The sequence below is a fragment of the Canis lupus genome, chromosome 2 (genome assembly GCF_048164855.1).
Source record: "Canis lupus baileyi chromosome 2, mCanLup2.hap1, whole genome shotgun sequence".
In the NCBI taxonomy this organism is placed as follows: Eukaryota; Metazoa; Chordata; class Mammalia; order Carnivora; family Canidae; genus Canis; species Canis lupus.
Window position 1 is genome coordinate 45,723,128 of NC_132839.1, and position 22,687 is coordinate 45,745,814.

The 22,687-nt window shown below is 40.3% G+C and overlaps 1 long non-coding RNA gene across 1 annotated transcript in view; it reads right to left on the reverse strand.

The window, feature by feature from the left end:
• Window positions 1-22,687, reverse strand: part of LOC140617226 (uncharacterized) — a 202,949-nt gene that overhangs the window by 5,575 nt on the left and 174,687 nt on the right. The window contains exon 2 of the long non-coding RNA XR_012017440.1: window positions 22,302-22,411. This is a non-coding gene — a long non-coding RNA (uncharacterized lncRNA). The remainder of the gene's footprint in view (window positions 1-22,301; window positions 22,412-22,687) is intronic.

Here is a 22,687-nt window from a genome sequence, read left to right on the forward strand (position 1 = left end):
ATGTGGAGGGAAATATGAAGGGGTAGAAAGATGAGACTTGGAGTTTCTGCAAATCACAGACAAGGTGAGAGGCAAAGAACATGAATTTTGTTAGCATTACTGTGATCCTATTGATCTCTAGGCTCTTGTTGCCTCTGGACCAATGGGAGGCATATATCTTTGTCATTACTTAGTTTCTGGCATGTGTATATTCCTTAAGTCTTTTCAAAGCAGACTTTGTGTATCAATTTTTTAGATTTTCCATTGCAAATGATCTATGTACTTGCATGTAATATGGGATCCATAATTATTTGCTGAAATTCAAATATTTGGGGAATTAGTATTGGTATCCTAATAAATTTCAGATTATGATTTTAAGAAATTTTCTACAAGAGGATTTCTGGTGACTCACGTCTGGGTTTGGCTAACAACTGTTTTGGCCTTCAGAAGGAACAAAATCCTTTGCCATAGTTAGATTTTTACTCAATTTATGCCATGATTACCAACTTTGAAGATACACATTTGTTTAAACCAAAATATAAATATGAGAGAAGTCAATTCTGTAAAGGTATATTGAGGACACAAAAAAATTCACTTCTTCATACAAGTAGTAAGAATACTGGCAAAAATAATTAAAAGCAACTTTTTCAGGACTCTGGAAATTAACCAAAGCTTTGTAGTAATCTGAAGAGTGTTTATTCAAGAAAGATGATTAAATTATGATAAGGGTAAGTGGTGTGGCATTTTAACTTGGTTTCACTCCAGTCCACTCTCCCCAATTCTGTAGTAGCCTGGAAAACCAACAGCCTGATAAGTATGGTAATTCGAAAAACAATTAACCTGGTAGCCACTGAAAGAGGAAAATGGTTTTTGAAGCTCCCCAAAGGCCCCTTCCCAGAAAACTGTCACTATTTGACTTGTGTCACAGTTTGTCTTTATTTGACCTGACTCAAGGCTCACTCTGTACAAACAACCCTTTCTCTAGGGTGTTTGTTAAAAACAATCAGTGGCATTGTTTAACATGGCAGCTCTCTGAGTTGCTGATAGCACTTAGAGTTACCAAGAGACTAAGCAAAACATTAAAAAGGAAAAAATTAGAGGATGAGATATCCATACAGGGTTTTGAAAAGCTCCAACATATTCTTGAAAATCTAGAAACCCACATGCAAGTGCAGGGCTAGGTACGTGCTTGGGAAAGACCCAAGAAGGCTCCAATTTCTCACCTCTGGTGATCTTGAGTCTCTGTAATCAGAAAGTGAAGGCTAAGGTGGGGTTCTCAGCTATGTAGGTGAGCATTGGAAGTACCCCCTCTCTCTTTCAGAATTCCTTGGTGAAGGCTGAGAGACTTAGTGATTGAAATAATTTAAGGAAATCTCCTCTAATCATGAGCTGACCACTTATAGACACTTCAGTGGCTGCGTATGACACAGACTATAGATGTTATAAAATTATTTCAAGAAAATGACTAAGCAAACAAGCAGCAACAACAATAAAAACTTCATCAGCAATAAACTCTGGGCAGGGGGAGGGAGGGAATCTTATTTCCAGAGTAACACATCATACTTTTTTCTAAACAATCCAGTTTTCTAAAGAAAAAGGAGAGTCTGGCCCACACCCTCGGGAAAAAAATCAGGGAAAGAAGCTATTCCTGAAGTAGACCAGATGTTGTACTTAGTAGGCAAAGACTTTAAAAGAACTAAAGGAAAGTATATCTAAATAATTAAAGGAAAGTATGAGAATGAAGTTTTGCCAGTAGAGAATACTAATAAAGAGATGGAAACTAGAGGGGCATTTGAGTGACTCAGCTGGTTAATTACCTGACTCATGGTTTTGACTCAAGTCATGATCTCAGGGTGTTAAGATTGAACCCCACTTGGACTCCATGCTCAGTGGGGAGACTATTTGAGATTACTATTTGAGATTCTCTCTGTCCCGCTGTTTCTCCCTCTGAATGTTCTCCCTCTTTCTCATAAATAAATAAGTAAGTAAGTAAATAAATAAATAAATAAATAAATAAATAAATAAATAAATCGTTTTTAAAAAAAGAGATATAAACTATAAAAAAGAACTCAATAGGAATTCTAGAGTTGAGAAGTACAAAAATTGAAATGAGATATTTGCTGGAGTAAGTTAGGATATTGATTTTAATACCCAGGGCAACCACTAAGAAAATAACAACAACAACAAAAAAGGTAAGACAAACAGCAGAACATTAAAACAGCATACCATAAAATATCAAAATAACATACAAAAAAGACAGTTACAGATGAATAGTGGAACAAAAAGGCATAAGATATATAGAGAACATAGAGCAAAATGTCAGTTATAAATCCTACCTTATCAGTGATTACCTAATGTAAATGCACTAATCAATCAAAAGCAGAGATTAGCAAAATAGGTAAAAACAACAAGAGCAACAAAAACAACAAACATGATCCAACTATATGTATGCTACCTACAGAAGACACACTTAGAGCAGACACAAATAGACTGAAAGTAAAAAGATAGGAAAATGTTTATCAGGTAAGCAGTAATCAAAAGAGAGCTGGGGTGGCTATACTAATCCAGATGAAACAGACTTTAAGACAAAACTGCTCCCAGATGTAAAGAATGACATTTTATAAAAATATAAGTATCAGTTCATCAGGAAGACTTAACAATGATAAACATATTACCCCTCCAATACAGAGTCCCAAAATATATAAAGCAAAAAACCCGACAGAATTGAAGGGCAAAATAGATAATTTAACAGCAATAGTTGGAAATAAAACTATTTCTATTTGAAGATGACTGATCTTGTTTATAGAAAATCCCAAGGAATCCACCAAAAAATATTAGCACTAGTAGGTGAATTTTGCAAAATGTAATGGCAATATACCAAAATCAATTGTGTTTGTATACATTCATAATGAATACTTCAAAAACGAAATTAAGAAAACAATTCCATTCTTAATATAAAAAAAGAATAAAATATTTTAACAAAAGATGTACAAGACTTACAAGCTAAAAGCTACCAAATCTCGGGGATCCCTGCGTGGCTCAGCGGTTTAGCTCCTGCCTTTGGCCCAGGGCGCAATCCTGGAGTCCCGGGATTGAGTCCCACGTCGGGTTCCTGGCATGGAGCTTGCTTCTTCCTCTGCCTGTGTCTCTGCCTCCCCCCCCTCCCCCGTCTATCATAAATAAATAAATCTTAAAAAAAAAGCTACCAAATCTCACTGAAAGAAATTAAAAAAAGAGCTAAATAATTGGAAAGACATGCCATGTTCATGGATTGGAAGACAATATTCTTCAAATAGCAACACTTCTCCAGATGGTCTATAGAGTCAACTAATTCCATTCAGAATCTCAGCTGCCTTTTTTTTTTTTGCATTAATTTACAAACTGATTCTAAAATTTAAATAGAAATGCAAGGGACCCAAAATAGCCAAATGATCTTCAAAAAGAACAAAGTTGGAGCACTCACATTTCCAAATTTAGAACTTAGCGTAAAGTACATTGATGACAACTGTGGTTCTGGTATAAGTATAAACAATTAGATCAATGGAAGAGAAGTGAAAATCCAGAAATAAATCCTCACACGTACCGTTAACTGATTTTTGGCAAGATTACCAAGACAGTTCAATGGAGCAAAGAAGAATCTTCTCAAAAAATGGTCCTAGGACTACAGGTAATACACATACAAGAATGAAATTGGACCCCATCCTCTCACCATATTAAAAAATTAACTCAGGATGGATCATGGACATAAAGGTAAGAGATCAAACTGCAAAACTGAATTAGACGATGGTTTCCTAGATATGACACCAAAGACCAAAACAAAAAAACAAAACAAAAGGAAAATACAGATAAACTAGACTTCACTAAATTTTTTTTTAAAAAAAGGCTTTATGCTTCAAAAATCATCATTAAGAAAGACAACTCGCAGAATGGGAGAAAATATCTTCAAATCATATATAAGGAACTTAGATCCACTGTATACAAAGTATTCTTACAACTGAACAATAGAAAGACTAAGAATCCAATTAAAAAGGAGTGGGGGATAAGAATGGAAATTTCTCTAAAGAAGATAAACAAACAGCCAATAAGCCCATGAGAAGATGGTCAGTATCATTAGCCTTTGTAAAATACATATCAAAATCACAATAAGATTTCACTTCCTACCCACTAGTATAGCTAAAATATAAAGAGGCAGACAATACCAAGTGTTGGTAAGGATGTTGAGATATTGGAATGCTCATGCATCGTTTGTAGAATCATGAAATGGTACAGCCCCTCTGGTAAACAATTTGGCAATTTCCCAAAATGTTAAACATGGAGTTACAGTAAGACCCAGCATGCTTACATGTATACTTAAGAGAATGGAAAATACATGCTCACACAAAAACTTCAGGAATATTCTTAGCAGCATTAATCGTAATAGCCAAAAAGTGAAAGCAATCCAGATGTCTATCAATGGATGACTGGATAAACAAAATGTGGTATATCCATCCATACAATGGAATATTATTACAAAAAGGAATGCAATGTTAGTATATATTGTAACATAAATGAAAATGTCATACAAAAGAAGCCAGGCACAAAATGTCACATTTTGTATGATTCCATTTATATGAAATAACCATACTGGACAAATGTATGAAGACAAATTAGATTCGTGGTTGATAGAGGTGGGAAGAAGGGGAGATGGAAAGTGATGAAAATGTTCTGAAATGGATTGTGGTAATGATGGCACAACCCAGGGAATATACTAAAAACCACTGAATTGTACACTTTAAAAGGGTACATTTAAAAAAAAGATTTATTTATTTATTTATTTATTTATTTATTTATTTATTTATTTATTTATTTATAGAGAAAGAAAAAGGGAGCAAGGGAGAGAGTCTCAAGCAGACTCCCCACTGAGCATGGACTCTGATGCAGGGCTTGGTCCCAGGACCCAGAGATCATAACCTGAGCCAAAACCAAGAGTCAGATGCTTAACCGCGAGTGCCACCCAGGTGCCCCTAAAAGGGTACATTTTATAGTATATGAATTATATCTCAGTATTACTATCATACGAAATGCTAATATGCTCTATAAAATTAACTTCTGTAAGAAAAAAATCAATGTCTTATTAGATAAATTTCTAGGAGATAAAATAACTGTGGCCAGGATTCAGAATCATCCTTCAATATCTACTATTCTGGTTCTCCTATCTGTGGTCATAAAGCCACTTAACTGGACTGTGTTTCCCAACTGCCGTTGCAAGTAGGTGTAGCCATTAGGCTAAATCCTGGGCTATAGTCTAAGTATAAATATTTAGTGAAACTGATCTGTTGTGTCTGTAAAAGGAAGCTGCTGGCCCTCTACTTCATCATTCCCATTTCAGTCAGGCCGAGATGAGGACATGGGAGTGGTGATCAGTCTTTAGATGGCCATCCAGAGCAACATCCTAGGGCATGATGGAAAATAGAATGGAAGGAAGTTGGGTTGCTGGGCCATCTTGAAGACTAAACTTTTTTTTTTTTTTGTAAGATTTTATTTATTCATGAGAGACATCCGGAGAGAGGCAGAGACACAGGCAGAGGGAGAAGAGAAGCAGGCTCCTTACAGGGATCCTGGACCCCGGGATCATGCCTTGCGCCAAAGGCAGACTCTTAACCTCTGAGCCATCTAGGCGTCCTGAGAACTAGAACTTTCTGAATCACTCTGATGTGGAAGAGAACTAGACTCTACCATATATTTGCCTTTATTATTCTGGACACTTATAAAGCAGTCAAAGCGATCTTCTCAACTATGTAATAACTCTTTGGGCTGAGATCAGGTAATTTCTGTTAGAGGCTTTTTTTCTTTCTGTGGATCAGCACTCAAATGGTTTCAAATGAACAACTCTGGGAGTACAAGGATAAACAAGGCACAATCCTTTTCCTCTGAGAGTTCAAAGCATAGTGTAAGAATTTGTGCATGAGTCTAATGCAAAATGCAACAGCTACAGAAGCAAAGATTCGAGTAGAGTTTTGTGAACATATATATAATTGTGGGGCTGGAGGCACTTGGGTGGTTCAGTTGGTTAAGTGACCGACTCTTTTTAAAAATTTTTAAAAATATTTTTATTTATTTACTCATGAGACACATGAAGAGAGGCAGAGACATAGGCAGAGGCAGAAGCAGACTCCCTGTGAGGAGCCTGATGCAGGACTTGATCCCAGGACCCCAGGATCAAGACCTGAGCCCATGGCAGACCCTCAACCACTGGCCACCCAGGCATCCCAAGCAACCAACTCTTGATTTTGGCTCATGATCTTAGACTTGACATCAAGCCCCGTGTGGGCTCCACACTCAGCAGGAAATCTGCTTGAGATTCTTTCTCTCTCTCTCTCTCTCCCTCTGTCGTGTCCCACATCCCCACCCTGTGCACATGGGCACATGCACGCTCTGTCTATAAATAAAAAAAAAATTGTGACTAGAGGAAGCTGGAGAGAATGAGCAGGCATGAGTTGGAAAACCCATTTGCAAGTGGATGAAGGTAAAACATTTTTTTTTTCATTCCACTTCATATGTTCTTATATAATGTGGTTTTGTATCAGGATAATTGGAGTTGTTGCTCTTTTCAAGACCTTTTTATTTTGAAAGAATCTTAGAGGTACAGAAGAATTCAAAGATAGTACAGAGAATTCCTCTACACCTTTCATCCAGTTTGCTTTTACATAATCCTAATACTGATACTAACAAAGTAAGACTGTGTGTGTGTGTGTGTGTGTGTGTTTGTGTGTATAAAGTATAATACTATTAACTATACTATACTACAGGCTTTATCAGATTTCATCATTTTTTCCTGAAATATATACATTGTATTTCTGTTCTAGTATCCAATGGGAGATCCAAAAATCACACTTGGTCTTTAACTTGAAATTCTCCTTAGCCCGATTTAGATAATGGGCTATTCACCGAGTATTTGTCTAGTCTGAAGTCAAGAAGACTGGAATGGGAGCTGCAACATGCCGGTGGAGGCTCAGATCAGTCATTAATGAAACACGAGGCCTGTCAACTGGATGGTTGTGGGGATCAAACATGAAAGCACTCTGAAAATTATAAACTGACTATCCTCCAGTGAGATCATTTATTCTTTCATCAATCATTCAGAAAACCTTTCCTGAGTGCCAGCCGTATCTCAGACATTGCATTAGGCACAGAGGCCACAGGATGCTTGACTTCCATTCATCTCTTACTGGAGCTTTTAGTCTTGTAAGGCTGATCCTTAAGTATTTATTGAATGCCTACCATGGGTCCTAGGATACTGATTATTAACTTTCCAAGACAGTGCACTGTCTGAATATTCCATAGCGTGTCTGAAAGAGTTAATGTGTTGCAAACACCTTGGCAGTGTCTGGGGAACTTCTCCCTTGATGAAGGCTGCAGATGCATTAGGGCTCAAGTACGTATTTTCTTTTCCTCTCTGTTTATGTCTCTGTTTTCTGTAAAGTCTCCTAAACTGCAGTAGTATCTACCAAGTTCTCTGACAATGCCATAAATTTCATTAAGAAGATGAAGCCTTATGGGACAATTAACTCCAAAAGTGGTACAAAGCAATAGCAAGGAGATACTGGCCTGTAGTACTTAGCACTAGCTCTGAAATTGAGATAAGCCCTATCAACTCGGGGTTGTGTTTAATGTTCACTGCCGCTTCCATACCACAGCTACAACCTAGCGGTCACCGTGTTAACACTCCCCAATATCTATTACAATTAGTTTTTGATTAAGAGGCCTTACATGGCTTTTGAAGCCTTTTATGTTGTGTCAAATGGCCAGTGATGGAGTGACATGGGCAGACACCTCCCAGTAACAAAGCATCTTGTAAAAGGTTTCAAGTGAACTATTTTATCATCCTAATGGAAACCAGATGACTCGAACTCCCCCCTGTAATTTCAACTATTTACTGAAGAGTCCTTGTTTTGAATTACTTAAAAGATTTATTCCTAAATGCCTACCTCACGCACTAAGAATCGCTAATAATGGTGCCATTTGGAATTTGGGAACACTTTTAGAGGTGACTGAGGCAATTTTCACAGAAAATTTATTTTATTTTATTTTTTGTTTTCTTTTGATTTTTAAAGGAAGAGATACCCCTGTCTTTTTCTAGTAGTTAAATATTATTTTAATTATTGTGCAGGAGGCCTTTTTCTGTGGAGTTATGCCTTCTCTGATGGGGTTTTTTGGCAACAAAAAAGTTTATTTTTTAAGAGAAAGGTCACTGGTATTTTTCAGGAAGAAAAAACTAACTTTGTTTGTTATGTAAGATTTAATTCTGCACCAGCACAAAATACATGTTATTTTTATAAAGTAAAATTTTATCAAGTTTTTGATATGAGATCAAAGAAAGAATTATTTAAAGAACTTTTATGAACTATAAATATACTTGTAAATTTAATGAAAATAGTATATAAATAAGATATAACATATGAATATGAAACATATCAGCATTTTTCATGACTGTCTTTTTATTGTCTTTGTGGCATTGGCCACATACTATCTTTTGAACCTCAGTTTTGTCATTTACGATTTGGGGTTGGACTAGATGTGCCTGCATTTTCATTCACCTCTAGAAATTATTGGTTCAGGGCACTTGGGTGGCTCAGTGGTTGAGCATCTGCCTTTGCCAAAGGTCGTGATCCTGGGGTCCTGGGATTGAGTCCCACATCAGGCTCCCTGCATGGAGCCTGCTTCTCTGTCTTCCTGTGTCTCTCCTTCTCTCTGTGTCTCTCATGAATAAATAAATAAAAATCTTAAAAAAAAAAAGAGAAATCATTGGTTCTGTGATATCTGATGTGCTGGAGACTATTAGCTCCTACAGTATAAGGGCTTCATCGTGGAGAATGTGACATCCTGAGTTGACACCTGTTTACCCTTCGGTGTGGTACCCGACTCATTGAGGCTCAGATTTTCTCCCATGTAAAATAAGGACAGTGATCTCTACTTCACTTACAATTACAAGTGTAATTATAATTTGGTTACAATTAATAAGTAAAACCAGGTGTGTAGAATGCCCCATAAATGGTAGCCTCTCAATTTCTATTTTCCTTTTTATCTTTCATTTCCATATTGTTGAATATTGTCTAGTACAGTGTGAATGAATGGGAAATTACCACAATGTTTGTATGGACATCATTCTATTATAAGCATTTAGTGAGCACTTGCTAATTGCTCAATGTCTTATTAAGCTTGAGAATCTTGAGATTAGAGGCAGAATCCTCACTTATGTGCAGATTGGACTGTAGACAATAGAAAATTTAATATTTATTCATTTAAAATATTTACTTATTTTAGAGAGAGCATGCAGCATGCAAATCCACAAGCATATGTGAACAAGGGAGGGGGAGGGGCAGAGGGAGAGAGAGAGAATCTCAAGCAGACTCCCTACTGAGCACAGAGCCCCTATAGGGGGCTCAGTCCCAGGACCCTGAGATCATGACCTGAGCCACAGCTAAGAGTCAGATGCTTTAAAGACTGAGCCACCCAGGAGCCCCAGCAGAGAATTTTAATAGAATCAGCAGAGATGCATGGAGAAGAGTCAACCATCCAGTCTAGGTTCTCCAGTTGGGGCTTTATCATTCATAGGGTGACTCTTTTTTTTACATGGTCCCGTATGTCATTTCAGGTAGCCTTCTCAACTACCTGCTGAGCTGAGGGGGTTGGGTGGTGGTGCGGGGTGGGGAGGCATTATCAGCTCTATATTACAGATGAAAAGCTGAAGCACTGAAATTTGGGATCTTTTATGACTGTGCTTACTAAGATTCATAAGATCCTTCAAAATAAAACTTGCTACCATCAGTGTCATTGCAGCAAACATGTGCAAAGTTTTAAACCAACTAAGAAAGCTATAACGATCATTTATTAATATTTTCCTTATCAGAGTCTTTTTTTAAAAAGATTTTTTATTTATTCATGAGAGACAGAGAGGCAGAGATATAGGCAGAGGGGGACCCTGATGTGGGACTTGATCCAAGGACCCCAGGACCACACCCTGAGCTGAAGGCAGATGCTCAACCAATGAGCCATGCAGGCATCCCCAGAGTCTTTTTTTCTGAGTATTATTGCTCTGGGATCTGTGCATGCCATTCCTCAATACATTCATTCCACATGAGTGTGCTGCTTTCTGAGCACAGAGTGAGGTGGTGGAGGGTCCAAGATTGAACTCAGTAGCCCCTGCCTTCCTCTAGGAGTTCACAGCCCAGGTTGGTGGGGGTGGGGTGGGGAATGTGTCTACCCATGTACCCATGATTCTAGTGCAGAGGTGAGCGCTAAGGCAGAGATTGGCAGAGGTGCTCCAGGCATCAAGGGGAAGAGGCATTATGGACAGAGGTGAGGAGTCAGGTGAGGTTTTCTGGAAGAGAACACACTTGAACTTAGCTGAATTTTATGGGACACATAAAGATTTGCCTATGTCAAAAGTGAAGATGTTGTGGATAAGGCTGTAGTCTAAGAAAGATTAGGAGAGCTGCAAAAGCATGGCTTAAGGGTCAGCTGTCAATGATGAGGAGAAATTACAGTCAGCATGGGCTGTGGCCAAGTACGGAGGGACCAGACCGTGATGCCATTAGACCAACACCTGTCCCTCCACAATGGGTTCAGAAACAAGATCCCACACAGCCTCTGTATTTCATATGAAAGGTCTAACTCACATTTAACTAGTAAATATGTCCTATACCTGATTTTCTTTCCACCTCTTCTTAAACCTATCTCATTTGCTGCTTTTGGCAAGTCTGGTTTTATAGTCAACCTTAGCAGTTGGTTAGAGGCTGTTATTAATATAACCAACCTTAAATAATTTGATTTTCAGGTTGGGTACGTCACAATATCTCCTGTGGGCTTGATAGCCAAACTACACATTTATTTAAAAATTGGTTTCTTCACATTATATTTGAAAGCACTGCTACCCACTCATCTGTAAACCATTAGACCACATATATAAACGTATCTCATTTGACTTTTATTCACAGAGCTCTGAGAATGAGGTTTAGGTCCTTGCAGATATTCTGGTTTTCTATTAAGTCTATTGTCTTATTTTATTTGTTTTCTTTAAGAATATATGTATATATATTTTTTTATAGAGAAAAGTGTGTTTGAAGGAGAAGAGAGACTGTAATACATTTTAAAGGCACACTCAGACTCTCCTCCTCCTCCATGAATTTTCAGGGATTTTTGTTTGCTTTTTAAATTTATTTTAAATTTAGACAAGAAATTTAAATTGAGCTGGTATGGCCTGCAATAAATGGGTATTGTTTGGCCTGAGGAGGGTTTCAATGATTTTTCAACATTCAAAAGTCCAGAAATCTAGTAATTTGAAATGAAATCTGGCTTCCTTAAAAAAATAAAAAATGTGGGGCACCTGGGTGTGCAGTTGGTTAAGTATCTGACTGTTGATTTGGGCTCAGGTCATGATCTCAGGGTCATGGGCTCAAGCCCCATGGCTTGAGCTCTGTGCTCAGCATGGAGTCTGCTTAAGAGTTTTTCTCCCACTCTCTCTCCCTTGCCCTCTGCCCTTTCCCACTGCTCTCTTGCTCTAAAATAAATAAATAAATAAATAAATAAATAAATAAATAAATAAATAAATCTTTTTAAAAAAAATTAAAAATATGATGCCATGAACTCATAGGATAGCACTCTGTGGGGCTCAGGCACATTCATTACTACAGTCCTGGGGGGAGTCATCTCACTCACCAAGGTTCACTGTCTATCCCCCAACCCCTTCCCCACTCCTTTGCCTTCATAACCACAGCTCTGGCTTGGCATTTCGCAGTAAAAAACAAAACTGAAACTTATGTCCACACCAAAAACTACATGTGAATGTTGATAGTAGTGAGTTAAAAGATCAGAAGATTTGTAGGGCAGTGAAAATACTCTATATGATACTATAAAGATGGATACATGTCATCACATATTTCTCCAAACCCAGAGAATGTGCAAGACCTAGAGTGAGCCCAAATGTAAACTATAAACTCTGGGTGACAACGATGTGTCAAAGTAGGTTCATCAGCCATAACAAATGTACCACTCTGGTGGGGCATACATACAGAGAAGTATGGAAATCTCTATGCCTTCCTCTCATTTTTGCTGTGAACCTTAAAAAATGTCTTAAACTCCTCCCCGCCCCCCAAATAGGAGTAAATGCCAATCAGCCCATGCAAAATTTAACCCCCTCAGTTCAGAAGTTTTAATAGAACACAGGGGCATAATAACTTCAAGAACTAATACTTTTAGTGATACCTTATAGGTTAGTGAGAAAATATATTTCTTAATCAATTTTATAGATTGTCCCAACAGGTAAAACAAGGGAATAGTTAGTGATGGGCTGAGTATAACTTTTCAAACACATTTTTTACCTAGAAGTTTTCTTTATAATCCCTTCTCTTATTCTCATCTCAAAACTGTTTTTTGGGGGTGTGAATATGAAAAATGTGAACTTGGAACAGAAAAATTTTCGGGATGCCTGGGTGGCTCAGCAGTTGAGCGTCTGCCTTGGGCTCGGGGGATTAAATCCCACATTGGCTCCTTGTAGGGAGCCTACTTCTCCCTCTGCCTATGCCTCTCTCTGTGTCTCTTGTGAATAAATGGATAAAATCTAAGAAGAAGAAGAAGAAGAAGAAGAAGAAGAAGAAGAAGAAGAAGGAGAAGGAAAGAAGAAAAGAAGAAGAAGAAGAAGAAGAAGAAGAAGAAGAAGAAGAAGAAGAAGAAGAAGAAGAAGAAGAAGAAGAAGAAGAAAAGAAAAATTTTCACTCTGTAGCGACCAGAAATCACTACTGGGTTTTTCTCATTCTGGGAGGGGGTGGCGGAGGGTTTCCAACCTGAGTTTGGTTGAAAGCGCGAAATTTTTTCTGGTGTTAATTATTAATGTGCCCTGTTTATGTTCCAGTTATCCGGCTAACCATTAATATCTGTTTACTCATTGATGACCTTTGCAATTTCGTACCTCTCCCTTGGTTGTAAATGTCAACCCTGCTCCTCCCCTCCCAACCTTTTTTTTTTCATATGCTCAATGTTCTCTTCCTATCTACTGGCCACCTCAAGCAACTCCTTCCCAGGGTAAAAGACCACAGGGCCACACAAATGTGATCTTCATGTCGATCAAAGGAAAGACAAGAGCTTTTACGTTAAGGGTACTAATAAGACCCAGAACATTCCTTTTCAGAATGAGCAAGAGATGTACACAAATGGCGAGTGCAAAGATCCCTGGCCCTGGGGGTGTGGGGGGGTAAGGGGGTGGGGGTAGCAGGGGACAGAAGTTGACCAGAAAAAACTTGCTTAGCTTCTGTGCTTCAGTGGAGAGAAAAACCCAGGAAGGGACTCTGAACCAGTCCTGGGGAACGGAGCCTGAGTTTCTTTTCTTTTTTTTTTTTTCAAAATGTCAGTATAAGCACTTGCAGATCCAAGCAAGCCTGCAGGATTTATCTCCAGTTCCCCAATCAGTCTACATTAACCCCAACACCAGCAAGACATTACCATTCCGCTCACTTGTAATGGCTAAAGCTGAGATTAAGCAATGCAGCTGGATTAGGGCTGCAACTGGTGACCTTAATTTTACCCATCATTGGAGCCTGTGTATATTTGACTCGTCTTAATTGCATTTACCTAATTTAAACAGACAATAGCAGCCCAAGAAAATTTTTCTACTCCCCCCTCCTCCCCAAATAATCAAAAAAGGAAGAGGAGCTATATTTTAGAAATGAAGCACAGAGCAGTCTAGCTCTGGCCGCTGCCCCGGTAACAAAAGCAGACGGTTCCCTTCGTTTTGCTCCATTAACATACTAGCACAGGGAAGGACCCATTGAAATATTATTATCTTTGCATAACAATACAATTTTAAAGTCTCACGGCGCTTCTTTATTGAAATGTTTTAAAATATTAATATCATCCCGGCCATAAATAACCATTATGGCATTCATAGAGATTAAAGTTTTGAGATATGCCCTAGGTGTAGATTCACATTTTCTCGTTCATTGAGTTCTAACTTCAGTAAAATTAGTTTTTTTAGATACAGCCCTGAACACTTGCTGTGACTGTCACTTCGTGTTGAATTTATCATATAGAATTTAAGGCGGAAGGCTGGGGAGCAATCTGTCACAAACGATTGTATTCGTAATCTTTGAGGGTTGGCATGAGGGCTGGGGGGAAGATAAGCATTCTAGAACGCTGCTCTTCATCGCCCAGACCATTCATTCGGCTCCAGCTGCTGTGGCGGTGAGAGGATTTGCGTAGACTGTGTCATGCGTTTTCTTCAAGCCTGCCTCTTTGTCGGATGGCTATGCTGTACTTCATGCACATAAATGCCTCTCAGGTTTTCTTGGCTAAATGATAACTCAGCTTGTCTTTCCCAGTGAATTTGGTAATAAATAGATACATGGGCTAGACGTGGGGTGTTCTGACTTAGTTAGATCCTCCAGTGTCCCAGAATAGACAAGTGGACTCAATCATTGTGCCAGCAACAAAACACAGACCTCCAAGGAAACACAGGGACCAGCGTTTTATGCTAAGTTTGCAATGACATGAGCTGAAAAACAATTCAAAGTCAAGGTTAGTGTTGTAACTTCATGTCAGTCCCATGCATCTGGGAGGGAAAAATGGCCCCAAAGCACTTCATTTTCCTTGAAGACTGAGTGGCTATTAGGAGAATTTGAAATGATAGGTAAGTAGAACAGTTGAGTTCATTCTCCATCTCATTGGATGTGTAGGTTTTGGTCTGGAAACTGAGCAGAGTATTTTCCCAAGGCTGCTCTTCAGCACTGTATATTTTCCCTCTGATGTGCAAAGCAAGCATTTCTTCACAACCTCTGGATTCTGGAAGTCGACTACTCTTGGTAGCTTGCAGATCTAAATCTGAGTATCAAAATCAGAGGCTTTGAACTTTGCCAATCAGAATCCCACATTTACATTTTCTCTTCATGTCACATGGTCAACAGGCTTCATTGACACATTGAAGATTTCCTTTACACATCTTATTCAAGGCAACACTGGAGATTTAGGTTTATGGAATGTGCCGGCAGCTCTGAGCTGTCTTGGCTTCTCCACTGTTGGCTTGGTCCGTGGCCCAGTATGATGCAAGCTATGCATAGCTCAGAACTCAAATTAACTGCTAGAGCAATATTGGGAGTGTGCTTGGGCCCAGGAGCTTTTCGGAGGGGTAAAGGGGGAGTGGGGAGGCTCCCAGCTCACTTCCCACTGTGACGCAGAGGTTACCGTTGTTTGTAAAGACTTGGGCCGTTAACTTCTGCAGGAAACCTGCCCTCATTGCCACCCTGCTGTCTCCTTAGGGGCCCTTGCCCTGGGTCCCCATGGGGATCTTGGGATTATCCCATTCATAGTGCTTACCACATGGCACTGAAAGATTCCCTCATGTGTCTCTTCTCCAATTGGACCTCAGCAGCCAGCACAGTGTCTGACATACAGAGATACTTACTAAAAGCAGCCAGGGCATCTGGGTTGGCTATAAGACCAAGCAGGACTAGCCACCAGAATGGTAATAATAATTAATGACAATAATCTCTTAATTGGTGCACAGTTACTCAATGGTTCTAACTACTGAGCTGGGGGATTTCTTTGTCTTGAGTTTACAGATGAGAGACAGACCTGGCAGCGTCAACAAATGTTCACCGGCCAAGTTAGGAAGTGGGACAACTGAAGGGAAAAAACTAGAATCCCGGATGCCCCCTACTTGACTCTGTATTCTGATCACATGCACCTCTGCTCAGTCGGAACAAAGACAATATTTCCATCATCGAAACATAGTGTAGCAGAAGTCACAGAGCCAGTAATGTCCAGAAAGCGGCCCCTTGTTCAAAAAAGAAGCATGTCTGCTGTTCAGGCCTTGCCTCTGCTTCCCTTCCAGAGGCTCTCAGATTACCTCTTATTTTCAGTTTTGGTGTTAGTTTTTTTTTTTTTTTTTTTTCTGCAGCATTTCATTCTTAACATTTTATAGTATGTTGGTGGCCCCTTTTCATATTTCTACCTGAACTAGACTCCTCGTTTCACCACATCTAGCTGTGCCATCTTCATGTCTAGCTATGTCATCTTGGACAAGTTACTGGACCTCTCTGGGCCTCCGTTTCTTCCTCTGTGATCTGTGTGCACAGGGTTGGCTTGGGGAGCACTATCCTAATACTTTTAAAGATCCCAGAAAAGCCGGAGAGGGCAGTGGATGTGAGATATCATGATTCATCGTTTCCCTCTATCCTGGTCTCCTGTGGTGGCCACTGTCCTGGCCTGTATGAGCTTCATTACTTCTGTGGCTCTGCTGCCCACAGGTGCCTTGGGTACAAGGAAATAGTTGGTGGAATGTTTGCTGAGCCCAGTGGCCTGGGCCTGGTCCTAGCATCTAGTTATCTAGACATGGCTTAAAGCCATTCTCCTTGTGGTCCAGCTGCTTCCCCAGGGGGCAGCCACAGATGGGGACCCAGGCCCTGCCAGAAGCCGGGTCTTCTGGCCTTTGCCCCCTTCCCAGCTATCAGAATCTCTCTCCTCTTCCCTTCCTCTCTCTCTCTCTCTCTCTCCTCTTTCTTTCTTTCTCTCTCTCTGCTCTCAAAGTTCCCAAGCTTCTCCCCTCATCCTCCTGGCTGGCATGATCTCCTCCCGGAGTGTGGGGCTTTGGGGAAACAAAAGCCAGGTGTCTTGGCTTCGGCCTCTCAACACGAGCCTCCCCAGGGCAGGGGCACAGAGAGGCCTGGCTTCCTTTGTAGAGCGGAGAGCCGGCAAACGCTGAGATAAAAACACAAATTAATATATCAGTAAATTATCCTGCCATGCTGACATACTCTCTAATCAGGAGGACAGTGAAAACACGGGGAGGATGCCAGCAAAGAATCTGGAGGAGGAGGGAGGAGCCACAAAGACCAGGGCTGGAGGAGGAGCAGACCTTTGGGAAGCTTCAAAGTCTGAAGCCTTCCCCCGAGATTCCCCAGAGTGTGTGGGGAGCAGCAGCCAGCTGCCAAGGGAGTGATGGGCAGGGGGGCAAGACAGAAAGAAATGAAGAGGGATCCCTGGGTGGCGCAGCGGTTTAGCACCTGCCTTCAGCCCAGGGCTCGATCCTGGAGACCCGGGATTGAATCCCACGTCAGGCTCCCGGTGCATGGGGCCTGCTTCTCCCTCTGCCTATGTCTCTGCCTCTCTCTCTCTCTCTGTGTGACTATCATAAATAAATAAAAATTTAAAAAATATATTTAAAAAAAAAAGAAAGAAATGAAGAATAAGAGGAACTTCAGAAGGAAGGGGCAGGGCAGAAGAGGCAGGTAAGGATGAAGAATCGAGAGGCACACGTCTGAGAGCTTCCCATGTGCCAGGCTCTGCTTGTGCTGGGACTGGACACCACCTGACTTTGCAGCCAGCATCCCAGCCACCGCTGCCCCACTCCGTCCTGCACACTCTTGCCCTTATGCCCATTGGAAAGATGAGAAAACTGAGGGGGCATAGATAAAGCTGGGTGGACATCTCCAATTTCCCACATCCAGTCGGTGATGGGACCGAGTTTGCAGCCAGAGAATCTGAGGCTGCACTTAACCACTTTGCTCTCAGGCTCCCTGCTGCCAAATCCTTGTCTTGATCAAATAGGGGTGCCGGGAAGTCATGTCCTGTCAGCTGGGGAATCTGGTGGTCGCTAAGAGGAGACTGAGTTCATACCTGTTCAGCCAAGAAGACATTCAGAATAGAAAAGAATATGAGCCTCTCCTCCCAGGACTTCAATATAATCACAACTGTCAAAAGGAAGGAATAAAGCAATCACATCCTACAACCAATGAAGAGCTTACGTGAGGGACACCCGGTGGCTCAGTGGTTGAGCTTCTACTTTTGGCTCAGGTCGTGACCCTGGAGTCCTGGGATCGAGTCATGCATGGGACTCCCCAGAGGGAGCCTGCTTCTTCCTCTGCCTGTGTTTCTGCCTCTTTCTCTGTGTCTCTCATGAATTAATAAATAAAATCTTAAAAAAAAGAGCTTATGCAAATATGGCCTCATTGGCCCTACCCAACCCCATCAGATAGACCAGGCCCAGGGCACTAGTGCCATTTTCTAGATTTGGACACCAAGGATGCAGGAAACTGAATAAGAGGCAGAGTTCAAGGCTGAACACAGACCTATAGGCTTGAAATTCAATGCTGGCAGGATGGTGCACATGGTCTGTCAAGGTGGTCCACAGCTGCATGCTCAGGGGCTGGCCAGAGAAGTGGGGCAGGTGGGGGGGGGAAGGAATATTCCTTGACCCCATGCTCACTGCTGGGCTCACTCAGGGGAAAGGGACATTCAGGATGGTGGGGATTGTCAGGATGGGAAGGGACTGGAGATCTTTTTAGGGAGATCTCAGTTTCAAGTTTTTGATTCAGCAGAAGAAGGGAGAGAGTGAGATTCATGATACAGAGTAAAAGTGGCAGAGGAGTGCAGGAGCAGCCTGCAGGGTGCAAAGCCAGGAGGGGAAGAGGAAATGCAACAGGGATGGAGCAGTGGCTTCTGAGCAGAGAATGCTGGGCCTGCAGTTTGGAGAAGAAAGAGACAGGAAGACAAAGTAGGCAACGAAAAGGGAAGGAAGTGGCGAAGAAAGCCAACATGTGGCCGATTGGGAAGTTGTCCTCAGGAGCTAGAAAATGCTGCCTGGAATTTGTACAAAACACAGCAATCTTGCTGTGTTAAGGGAATATCATGTGTGGGGGCAGGAGAGGAAACACCTGTGTAAAGAATGATGTGGGAGCATCAGAGCCACACCTAGACCAGAAGATTCGGGAAGACCAATGGGTGTCATCACCATGAGAACAGAAAATAGCATCGCTTAAGTTTTGGCCAAAAGAGAAGAGAAAAAAAGGCAGGCAATAGGAAAAGGGAGGACAAAACAAAACAAAACAAAATGTTTTGTTCTCTTTTAAAAAATGTTCTTTTTTTAAAAAATATTTTATTTAAATTCAATTTGCCAACATACAGCAAAACCAATGTTCTTTTCAGAAGTTGCTAGGGTCGTAATAGAAATGTTTCAGCTGTCACTATTAGACCAATGTTTCCTGAACCTGACTATAATAACCCCTCCTTTAAAACAAAATATTCTTAAAGACCGTCTTTCACATCTTGTGGAATGATTGTTTTATTAGTAGTATTAAAGTAAGCCTCTTTTGCCCATAAATTCTTCCCCCCGGAATCATAGTAGATTTTGAGTTTTCAATCGTGGCTAATAATTCTTCCCCGTTTTGCTGCTTTCACGGTGCCCGCCTCTGTATGACATCTGGTGAGGTATCAGCTGGAAATCCAGGCTCGTTAGCATTTTCCCTGTGTTCCCATCACAGGATGGTGGGTGTCGGCCTTAGAGACCCTTCCAGGGGTGTAGACAGGGGCCTGGCGCCCTGCTCTCACAGCTATTTTGACTGCCCTCGAGATTTTGCTTACTTGCTTGGTTCTTAGCTTCCATTCAGAGAGCAGAATTTTCCAGTTAATTGACCTCTAAATAGTTGAAGCATGATTGTGTTATTGCTACTAATATTGGCATTGCATAAAAGCCACAGAATCAGCCTGCAGATTATACACTGCTGAGGCCCTTTAAAGAAACAGTTAATCCAGAGATTAGGCTGCATATTTCGAGGACTTTTTCAAATTTTTTATCATGCACACACGCTCATCTGATGCTTGTAACAGTGGCGAGCATATTGTTTGTCAAATGATAGTGAACCATAATGTGAGAAATACATGCCAACCTACTGGTGAGGTTAAGAAGGCCAGGAATTTGGCCATGATCAAACACATTCCTCTACTTTCTACAACTCCATGAGGCAAGAGTATAAACTCACTTGTGGAATTTATGCTGTTTTCCTCAAGTGGATTTGATGGAGGCATTGCACTGGGGGATGTTTCGGTGGCTTTCATTTTTATGCATCTTTTTCTAACAAACTACAGATCCCAGAATTTAAACAATGCAGGAATTAAGGTTAACTTCTGGCTGTGTTAGGTGAGCTTCTATCATTGAATACATCCCAATCACTAGCCCCAAAGGTTATACCCAAGATACTTCTTTGGGTGAAACTAAGAAAGGGCATTTGAATCAAAACAGTTGCATGAAAGGAAAAAAAAAAGTTAATACTAAAATGGCTTCCGGGTGAAGATAACTAATAGTGTCACTTTGTGCTATACTTAGTGTAATTTGTTTCATACCAGGCATTACTTTTATCCCTCCCCCCGCCCAGTATTTTATGCTGAAAATTTTTTTTGAAGAATAAACTTACTATGAAAGATTTTAATCATGGAAGCTGAATGAAGTGGACAGTGAACATCCAGATACCCACCACTTAGATTCCACAATGAACATTTTACTCTCATTGCTTTATCCTATTTTTTTTTCACGTTTCCATTCTTCTATTCAATCATGCATTCCTATTGATGTTTTCATGTTGATTTTTGGATACATTTCAACATAAGTTGCAGGTGTATTGGTGCCTTCCCCACCAACTATTTTGGCATGCAGATCCTTAAGTAGAGTTCAATATTGACAGAATTGTTTTTGAGACACAGTGTCATGTACAAATTTTAAGTACATCTTTAGATTTATTTTGGCAGATGTATGCAACCTTGTAAATCAAATGACTGTCGAAATCTGCAATATTTCTATTATTCCAGAGAATTCCCTGATGCTCATCGTGGTCAATCCCTGCCCCATTCTCCCATAGACAACTGGCATTCTCATGTTCGCTTAGTTAAGTTTTGTTTTCACCATAGATTAGTTTTGCCTGTTTTAGAAATTTTTTTTTTTTTTTTTTTTTTTTTTTTTTTTTTTTAGAGTTTGATATACATGCCCTAAGAGCACTTTAGGTAAAGCTTTTTTACCTGACATAAAGATTTGGAGATTGATCCATGTCATTGGGTATCTGGGGAGTATATTTCTTTTTGTTACTGAGTACTATTCCATTGTATGAATATAGCACTAGATGATATTTTAAGAAGGATAAAATATGTAGTACCAGAGAAATTCCAGGGAAGAGTTTCTAAGATGACAAGAGGTTGGGGAGGCCAGGGGATTTGAGATATTTACCATAAAAAAAGAGAGCATATTTAAAAAAGGACATGAGAACTACCTTCAAATATCTAACACAAATGTCAGCAAATGTTTTTTTGTAATAAGCCAGATAGTAAATATTTTATGCTTTGTTGGGCCATATGGTTTTTGTCATAACTACAAAACTCTGACCTTACAGTAGAGTGAAAGCAGCCACAGACCCTGTGTAAATGAAGAAGTGTGATGGTGTTCCAATAAAACTTTATTTATGGACACTGAGGTTTGAATTTCAGATATTTTCATTGTCGTGAAGTATTAGGACTTTTTTTGATTTTTTCGACCATATGAGTATTTGAAATCCATGCTTAGCTCATGATCCATACAAAAGCAGGCCAGACTTTGCTAATACCTGACATAAAGGACTGTCAAACTGATGGAGGAATAACTATTACTCTGTTTAAGGCTAGGGGCCATATGAAAACTTAAAGAGGTAGATCTAGCTTAGAGAATCAAAGATCTTTCTATTAGGTCGTGTTGAAATTACTCTGTGTTCTCACCCTGTCTCTCTCCTCCCTGGTCCCCAGGCTGAAGGGACAGGCTCCAGAGCTCCTTAGTTCATTGAATTCCCCAATTTCCCTCTCCATCTAGCTATGTGACCCAGTGCAAGGTATCTAACTCCTTCCCGTTTCCATTGATTCATATATAATGTTAGAGGCATTGTAAAGACTCAGGAAGTTAGTGTATACCAAGTCCGAAGAACAGCACTGATTTACAATCAGTATCCCATAAACTTAGCACAGCGTCTGGCACATGGTATGTGTGAAGTTAAGTGTCATGATCATAATAATTATCATCATGATATTGTTGTTCTGTTAATACCACTGGGAGGCTGGATAGACGTGTATGAGAATTTTGTTGAAGGAATTCCTATTTTTCATGGTAGGCTGATCTAATACATGCTTAGATGCTTTCTAGTTTCAGCAATTAGCCTTCTCTTCAATTTAGTGCCTGAGGCCTCAACCCTGAGACTCAACTACTGTTGAAATTCAGGAAGACTCGGCACAATATTTTCATCATTTACATTCACTAGCCTCTACAATAAGTTAAAAGAATGTTTTGTTTCTACTCCGTCTTTCCCAATTTTGGATCTTAGACTTACCTCTCAGGGTCCCTTATTAACTATAAAGACTTATGCAGCTTGCTGCCTGATAGTAATGCTACTTTAATTTTTTCTCCATATGAGAGAGTGAGGAGGGATCTTTGCTTTGTGATGGGAAATGAGTTACACCAAAAGCACTAAGCAAGGTCATGATTCTTTCTGTGAGCTGTACTTACTTACCTATTTGATGATGCTGAATAACTGGACCGTGGTGGGGGTATCGTGAGATCAGGTCTAGGTGTCATGGGATGTCGTGTAACTGTGTCCCAAGACACCATGATTGCTGCTGCCTGTCGGGAGGAGAGTGATAAAGGTAAAGTTGGCTATGGCAGATGTCCATTGGCACCTCTTCATCTCCTGCTTATAACTCTTGCCTAATATTGCTGTGTTCGTTTACTTGCTCTCTGACATTTGTGTTTCCAAGCCCATTTATCTTTATTGGTGTCTATCTACTTTGCCTTACTTCACTCTGTTCCTGGCTGGAATGATGGTCCCGATGTCTAGGGGTGGTAAAGCACAATATATAGTCACAAAAGAGCCCCAGAAGAGACATGAGAGACTATTAA